This window comes from Leptodactylus fuscus, chromosome 8, assembly GCF_031893055.1.
Source record: "Leptodactylus fuscus isolate aLepFus1 chromosome 8, aLepFus1.hap2, whole genome shotgun sequence".
In the NCBI taxonomy this organism is placed as follows: domain Eukaryota; kingdom Metazoa; phylum Chordata; class Amphibia; order Anura; family Leptodactylidae; genus Leptodactylus; species Leptodactylus fuscus.
This window is the reverse complement of record NC_134272.1, coordinates 39,789,515-39,798,701: the sequence shown is the minus strand read 5'-3', so window position 1 is coordinate 39,798,701 and position 9,187 is coordinate 39,789,515.

Below are 9,187 nucleotides of genomic sequence, written 5' to 3'. Positions count from 1 at the left end.
CAAGGTCATATTCAGGATCCATATCACATAGGACTGAAATACTCATAACCTGCTATTGACACTGTTTCATCATGAGCCTTTTTTTTGTGGATGTATGCTGTGAGAAAAAATATAGTGGCATGCAAACACATACCACATTATAGAGATGTTCTCCCTTTCAGGAATACAGTGCCTTGGGGAGATACCACCTGGTACGCAGCGGCACACTATATATCAAAACATGACACTATTTTGACACTTTCACCAATAAATAAGCTCTTTGCGTATCTTTTTTCCAAAAAGATTTATTTAAATTGTAAATATTCTAAATATCCTCTATTATAATACTATTTTCTTAAAAAAAAAAAAAACAAACATTACAGCAAACCAAAATATTATACTAGTACATTTTTAGTGTTTTATGCAAAAGCTAATATTATTAAAAGGAGGGGAATAATATTGTACATTTGGTTGACTTTTCGATTTTTCATTATTTAGTGTGTATTCTTTACTTTCATGTTTATATCTGTCTTCATTGTACAGCGGATACTTCCTTAATAGAGTACATCTAAGACCTGCTAAAACCCAAGTCGAGAACAGATAGGATATTTTGGGATAATAATTTGTAACTATATACTGCAACTATTTTTTGCAACCATAACTAAAGTAAGTAACCCAGTGACTCTGAGAAGAGGGAAGCACATTTGGCAGGAGCTACGGTGAGAAATACTGTTGACATTGCAAAAATGTGTATAGCACTTAGAGTAAAGCTATCAACAGCTAGGAAATACCAAAATCAACTGTGGATGAAACACACATTCTGTAAGGGGAGCTGAAGCACAGTTTGAAATAATATAAAAACCCATAAGAAACTTTAGAAAAATTAATTTCTTTATTGTTTTTCATGCAACTAAAAATAATAATCAGAAAAATGACAATAATAATTATTTAGAAGTAATAATAATATTAATTAGCCAATTTGAATAGCACCAACATTCTACTAGGCGCTATACAGTTCAAAGCCTAAATGTGCAAAGACAATCAGGCAGTATATAGTGAAATTACATTTCATATTATGAAATCAAAGAAAAGTAGTACTCTTGTAACTGCAGAGGAAATAGTGGTGGCATAAGTGTTCCATGTACTTTGCACAAATCTGGGGAAGACATATAGTGCACCATGAACTAGTCACCCACACAGTACATGTATAGAAACAGTGAGAGGGTGTAGCTAAAAGCTCAAGGACCCTGGTGTAAAAGTATAGCTTGGACACATTCTCTTCACCAGTATCTGACAAATGTGTTGACATTAAGCAAAAATATATATTGGAAATAACATATCTATAACCCCTTATTCACATTTGCATTTGTATTCCATTCGGGGGAGTCCGCATGGGGACCCCCCCCCCCCAAACGGACTACCAAACACATTTGCAAGCGGTGTGCAGTGAAAGCACACGAATCCCAATAGACTGTAATGGGGTCCGTGTGCTTACCGCCACATCTCCGCAGGGAACATGCGGACAGGAAAGTAGTTCACTATCTACTTTTCTGTCTGCATGATTCATGCGGGCAGCGTGCGGCAAGCACACGGACCCCATTATAGTCTATGGGGTCCATGTTCTTTCACTGCACACTGCTTGCAAAAGCATTTGGTAGTCTGTTCAGGGGGTCCGCATGCGGACTCCCTGAACGAATTACCAAACACAGATGTGAACGAGGGGTAAGAAATGTTTTGTAGCTCTATAATGCTATGGAGATGTCTCTCGGTTGCAACTTTTCTTTGCACATTAATTTCCCATCATTCCCATCCCCTCTCAGTTCCTCCACCCTATAAATTGGGCTCACTTTTTGCCTTAGCCTCCTTTCACAATCTCTTTAAAGATCCAGGAGAAACTTTTTTGTTATGTTAGGGAAGATGAAAATAATTGCTTGCAGTGATATAACTAGCACAGACACCCCCCCCCCAGCAAACTTTTGACTTGGGCCCCCTCCCACGGCATAGCACTCCCCCTCTGACTTCATATATGCCACATACCTTATACCTTATACACGTCTGTAACTAAGGACGAATTAGATATGCCCATTGATGTTCTTAAGAAAGGTTAAGCCTTGGCCCTGATGGCTGATGATCTACTATATAAAAAAAAAAAAGCTTAAATCCTTTTTTCCACCACACCTCCTGCAAATGTTTAATCATATTTTTAAAGGCAGTAAATTCCCCCAAGATATGCTCAGTGCATCCATAACGGTGATCCCCAAACCAGGCAGAGATACTACTATCCCTGCTAACTATAGACTTATTTCACTTTTAAATTTGGATATTAAGCTTTCTTCCTCTATTGTAGCCTCCAGGTTAAATGGTCTGCTCCCATTCTTGACACACTCCCTGTGTTTAACAATCCCCTCTTCTAACCTGGCCTATTTTCTGCTGTGCACACTTGGTGGAGGCACACTAGGTTCAGGCTCTTCAACAGCTTCCTCTGTGACCAACAGGTGCTCACCAAGGAATACTTCATTCGTATACACGCCGCGCCTCTTTCAGAGCCCTTTAGCGCTAATCTGGTCTTCCACTTTTTACATTTACTCACTATACATCACCCTACAATCACTTATACTAGCTTTGAAAGACTGTGCCTCTATAGGACAACTGATAGATGTTCCCTTTCTTGTATATATGATTTATTTAATGCCCCACTCTTTGACCTCAAGATTGATTTTATGGCGGCCAGGGAATAGCACTTGGAGACCACCCCAACCCCAGCTCAATGAACCAAGTGAGGTACTTCATTAGTATTCGTTAGCGGAAGCAACATGCAAGGCACGCTTCTGGAGCCTTCCTTATGTTTTTACCCCCTTAGGGTATTTTCACGCAACAGAAAATGAAGAGGAATTCCTCTTCATTATCCGCCCCCAAATCCACAGCAAATTCCTCTGTGTGAACACAGCCTTACCAGGGACAACTCCATCCTCTCATCCCTGACCCTTGTGATTTAGCACAGTTCATTTCTTTCTTTTTTTTTCTCCCCTTTATATTTTATTTATATCCTCCTATTGAATCTCTTAATTTTTATAAAAAGTTAACATTTATATGCAATGCTTTGTATGCAGTATTCTCACCTTAGGCGGTTTGGCATATAACTGTTCTGAATTGCTGTCTTTCTGTTGTTGTCATTCAATAAATACTTTTGAAACTAAAGGTAGTCTGTCACCACCATAACCCAGCATATCAACCCAGCCTGCAGATATATAGGTTAGGGTCCCCTTGTAACTTGGTGCCTCCGTTGCTGATGCAACACTGGTTTTGTGATTATGCAAATTATCACTTTTGAGCCACAAGGGCATTGCCATTGCTCAAAATATCAACATCTGTGACGGCTCCTGCTGACTGTAGGGATCTTTCTAGACCTTTTCCACTCCACCATGAACAAAAGGAAGCAGCCATATTATCATTGACCTAGTGTATACAACATTCTGTCAGCACCTGACATACATAGTGACACATACTGTAGGATTAAATATTTATGTAGCACACAGTACATAGTTACACATACAGTATTGTACATATGCATTGCTTTACTTTTACTTTTTGGTAGAGTTGGGAGGGACCTCAAGGGCCATCGGGTCCAACCCCCTGCGAGTGCAGGTTTTCCTAAATCATCCCAGCTATATGTTTATCCAGATTCCGCTTGAAGATTTCCATTGATGGAGCGCCCACCACCTCCCATGGCAGCCTATTCCACTCTCTCACTACCCTCACTGTCAGAAAGTTTTTCCTAATGTCTAATCTGTATCTCTTTCCCTTTAGTTTCATCCCATTGCTTCTTGTACTTCCTTGTGCTAATGAGAATAGGGTAGATCCCTCTGCACTGTGACTACCTTTCAGATATTTGTAGACTGCTAGAGATTGGGTGAACCAATTTGGCAAAAACTGGGTTTGACCTGAAAATTCTGAATTGTTCAGTTTTTATTTATTTATTTTGCTTATTTTTATAGTGCCATCACATTTTGCAGTGCTTTACAGATATTGTTAGTCACTGTCCCATATGAAACTCACAATTTACATTCTCTATTAGTATACCATTAGAGTGTGGGAGGAAACCAGGGTACCCGGAGAAAACCCTTGCAAACACTCAGGAGAGCATACACATTCGTTGCAGATGTTGTCCTTTGCAAAATTCAAATCCAAGATTTCTGCACTGCAAGGCTGTAGTGAAAACCACTCAACTACCGTGCTGAAATCAATGCCATTTTACCTAAAATGGATGCCACTACGACACTTGTCTTGTGACTCACTGTAACTTTCTGACGTCATTCTGATGCCTTTCAGCCAATAGTCAGTGGTAGGTGTTGCATTGTTGATGTGATATACACTATAAGGTTGTGTGGGCTGGAACACGAGGCATATCAGTGATGATGGAAGTTGGAGATGGATGTGTTATTCATCATTTCATAATTCAGAGTAGTGAGTGCCTGGTGTTAGGAGTATTTTGTGTTGTGGGTATTGGTGCACACCTTCTGACTTGCACGCGCGCACTGCTGGTAGGCAGCTTGATTTCCTGGTTGATTAGTCTGTCCTCCCATTTGCACCTGGGAGGAGTGGTCTCTACTCTGTATTTAAACCCATGCCTCCCATGGTTCTGTGCTGAGTGTCGCTTTTACAGAGCTAGGCCTTAGCAGGAGGAGTAGGTGGTTATCTTGGATAGAGGAAGTTACGTGGTTGGTTTTTGGGAGGTTTGGGTGAACAAGTTGGTGTGTGTGTTTTCCCTTCTGTGTTCACCAATCCTCCCTCTGTGTATAATTGACTGTGTGAGTGAATTGCCTTATCCTTTGATTTCTACTCAGTTTCCCTGTGTTTGTTTCCTAGTGTAAGGTTCCTTCCCATATTGGTTTGGGGAATCCTTTCCCACATTTTTCCTGTGTGCTGCTTGTGTTGTTAGTCAGCGCACACCCTTGTCAGTCCCTGTCAGTAGCAGCTTCACTTGTCCGTTAGGAGTGACCCCTTTTAGTCTCCAGTCCCTAGAGATCTTATAGGGCATTCCTTCTCCCACTTCCCTCTAGGCCTACGGTGTCAGTGAGAGAGGAGCTGTCGGGGTCAGGCTTAGCCTGAGAACAGCCGACCTACACCCGTGAGGCAGGGACCGGGATAGCTAGTGGGAGTAGTGCAGGGCGAGATTTCCTACTGCTATTCCTTAGCCCCGTTGCAGCTACCTGGACTGACATAACAGTACACTCAGCCGAAAAAAAAAAAAAAAAAAAAAAAAAAAGGAAAGGTTCGTTTGCATTATGACGGACCTGAAACAGTTGTACCAGGCGGTGCAGCAGATCTCCACTGAGATGGAGGGGATCAAGCTACGAATGGATGCCATCCAAGCTTCTGACGTATCTCAGTTACAGCAGTTGGCTCAACACACAGCCTCTCAAGTGGAGGGCATACAGAGGCAGGTGAGTAGCGCCCCTGTGGGTCGGCCTCTGGAGCCAAAAGTCAGCTTACCTGAACCCTTCCGAGGTAAGAGGTCAGATTTTTTCCGATTTCAAAAGGACTGTCTTTTGTATTTCCGGCTACGGCCGTTTTCCTCCGGTTCTGAGGTACAGAGAGTTGGGATTATTATTACTTTATTGAGAGATGATCCCCTCATCTGGGCACATTCGTTACCAGCCGATTCAGCTTGCTTACTAACTGTAGAGGCGTTTTTCTCCACAATGGGGTTACTGTATGACGACCCAGACAGGGTATGCACGGCTGAGTATAACCTACGACGTTTGGTGCAAGGGGATCACGCTATAGAGAAGTATTGCACAGAGTTTCGTAGGTGGGCAGCAGAAGTACACTGGAATGACCCCGCTCTACTTAGTCAGTTTGAGACAGGGCTCTCAGACCAGGTTAAAGACCATCTAGTTTCTCACCCTGTTCCGGGAGATCTAGATGAGGCCATGCAGCTGGCAATTAGAGTTGGACGGCGCCTCCGGGAGCGTGGAGACAAGAGTCCTGGGGGAGTTAGCCCTCCTCAATTCTCTGTTTTTGGAGAGGACCCGGGGGACCAACCCATGCAGATTGGGGCCACTGTGCGAAGTGCTAGACCCAAGAGTGAAGGGTCCCGCACAGTATGCTGTTTTGTGTGTGGAGGGATGGGACATGTAGCAAGGGTATGCCCCTCCAGAGAATGGTTCGCCAAGGAGGGTAATAACCCCAGGTCTATTGAGGGTAAAGGGAGAAAACCTACTAAGGAGGGAGGTGTGTATGTTTCCTGTACTCAGACTGCCGGGTTGACCCTTGATGGATGGGTAAATGGGCAGAAGTGCCGGATTTTGGTTGATTGTGGTTTGGCAGTCAACCTTATTGACTCAGAGTTTTGCGAGCAACTAAGGGTGAGTCCTTTGGTCTTGAAGTCTCAGATACCAGTGTGGGCTATTGATAAGACCCCTCTACAGCAATCTGTCATCTCCAAACAGGTGGAGGGTCTGGAGTTTATTGTGGGTGGCCACAGGGAAGAGATTAACTTGTTCTTGTTGTCTAAGTTACCAGCACAAGTAGTGTTGGGGTGGCCCTGGCTGAAGCAGCATAACCCTATTATCAACTGGGAGACCAAGACAGTAGTTTCTTGGGGGCAGGGGTGTAATGGTCGATGTCTGCCCATATCCGTTATGTCTTTGTCTATAGACAATTTGCCTCAAGAAATATGTGAGTTCAGGGAGGTCTTTGAGGAAAAGGCAGCCAAGACATTACCACCACATCGCACCTATGATTGCTCAATTAAATTTATACCAAATGCAGTGTTACCCAAGACAAGGTTGTACAATCTCACTATTCCGGAGAGGGAGGCGCTCAAAGAGTATATTGAGGGGAGTCTAGAGGTGGGGCATATTCGCCCATCTAAGTCCCCAGTAGCAGTGGGGTTTTTCTTTGTAAAGAAGAAAGATGGAGGGTTGCGCCCTTGTTTGGATTTTAGGGAGATTAATAAAATCACTGTGCGGAATCCCTATCCCATCCCGTTGATCTCGGATCTATTCAGCCAGATTACGGGAGCTCGCTGGTTTAGTAAAATAGATTTACGTGGGGCGTATAACTTGCTGAGAATCAAGAAGGGGGATGAGTGAAAAACAGCGTTTAACACACCCCTAGGACACTTTGAGAGTCTGGTGATGCCTTTTGGTCTAACCAATGCGCCCGCGTTTTTTCAGAATTTTATTAATGATGTACTAAGTGCCGTCATAGGGAGGGGGGTTGTGGTCTATCTGGACGATATACTCATTTACACCCCGGATTTGGAGACTCATTGGGAGAGAGTCAGAGAGGTTTTAGATCTCCTGAGGGTTAACCAATTAAGTGCTAAGCTGGAGAAATGTGTGTTCGCGGTCAATAAATTATGTTTCCTTGGCTATATCCTATCGGACAAGGGGTTCGAGATGGACCCTGAGAAGGTCAGGGCAGTCTTGGAGTGGCCGTGACCTGAGAACCTAAAGGCGGTCCAACGGTTCTTGGGATTCTCCAACTATTATCGCCAGTTTATTAAGGGATTTTCTGAGGTTGTGAAACCCATCTCGGACTTGACTAAGAAGGGGGCTGACTGTGCTAAGTGGTCGCCAGAGGTGCTAGCCGCGTTTGAAGAATTGAAGAAGCGATTCTCGTCCGCTCCCATTTTGAGACAGCCGGATGAGAGGTTGGCCTTCCGAGTGGAGGTGGATGCCTCCTCGGTGGGGGTGGGAGCAGTACTTTCTCAGGAGTTCGAGGAGGGTACGCATCCCTGTGCCTTCTTTTCTAAGAAATTCTCTGCTTCTGAACGGAATTATGACATCGGAGATAGGGAACTACTGGCAATAAAACTAGCGTTCGAACATTGGCGTCATTTCCTGGAGGGGGCCAGAAGGCCAGTCCAGGTATTTACTGATCACAAGAATTTGGTTTATCTTGGGTCGGCGAAGAGATTAAATGCACGGCAGGCCAGATGGACTCTATTTTTTGCGCGGTTCCACTTTACCGTGACTTATGTGCCGGGTTCGAAGAATGTTAAGGCTGATGCTTTATCCCGGTATATGTCGACCGAGGAGGAACGAGAGGCGCCTGCCACTATTCTTGGGGATGGAGTGGTGGTAGCAGTATTGGGCGCGAAATTGGAGAAGGCCTTGATCGAAGCGCAACACGCTGCACCTTGCAAGATACCTAGAAACAAGCTGTTTGTCCCAACTACTCTCCGACAAAGTCTCCTGAGGGAGTGTCACGAGTCGGTTCTTGCTGGTCACCTGGGGGTTTCAGAGACCATGAGATTGGTGTCTAGGAATTTTTGGTGGCCAGGGTGGAGTAAGGATGTCTTGCAGTTTGTTCAAAATTGTTCGGTCTGTGCAAGAGCCAAGGCGTCGCATACCCGTCCCCACGGTCTTCTACATCCATTGGAACCTCCTAGGGCACCTTGGACTCATCTGTCTATGGATTTCATCACGGGCCTTCCAGTGTCTAAGGGTTTCACGGTCATTTGGGTAGTCGTTGACCGCTTCACGAAAATGTGCCATTTGATCCCGTTTTCCAGGCTGCCATGTGCCAAGACACTATCAGAGGCATTTATTAAAGAAATTGTAAGGTTGCATGGTCTTCCTGAGGAGATCGTTTCGGACAGGGGTCCGCAATTTGTGGCTAAATTCTGGCGGGCTTTTTGCAGCAGGTTGGGAGTTACACTGTCGTTTTCCTCCGGGTTTCACCCGGAGTCTAACGGGCAAACAGAGAGGAAGAATCAGGATGTGGAACAGTTTTTGAGGTGTTTTGTTCGAGAGAATCAGAATAATTGGGTTGACTTTCTTCCCCTGGCAGAATTTTCCTAAACAACCATGATTCCAACGCCACAGGTACCACACCTTTTTTTTGCTCCGGTGGTAGACATCCTGTTTTTGGAGTATTTTCTTCCATTTCTTCCCCAGTTCCGGAGGAGGAGCTATTTTCTAAAAAGCTGCAAGGGGTATGGTCCCGTATCCGAGAGAATCTGGTGCGGGCGTCGCACCAGGCTAAGGTCCAGGCGGATAGGAAGAGAGGAGAGTTGCAGTTCTTCCCTGGTGAGATGGTTTGGTTGTCCACCAAGAATATCAGGTTGAAGGTTCCTAGCAAGAAGCTGGGTCCCAGGTTTGTGGGTACTTTTAAGATCATCAAGATGGTAAATGAAGTGGCGGCGCAGCTGCAACTACCTAAAAGGTGGAAGATAAACCGGGTGTTCCATGTCTCC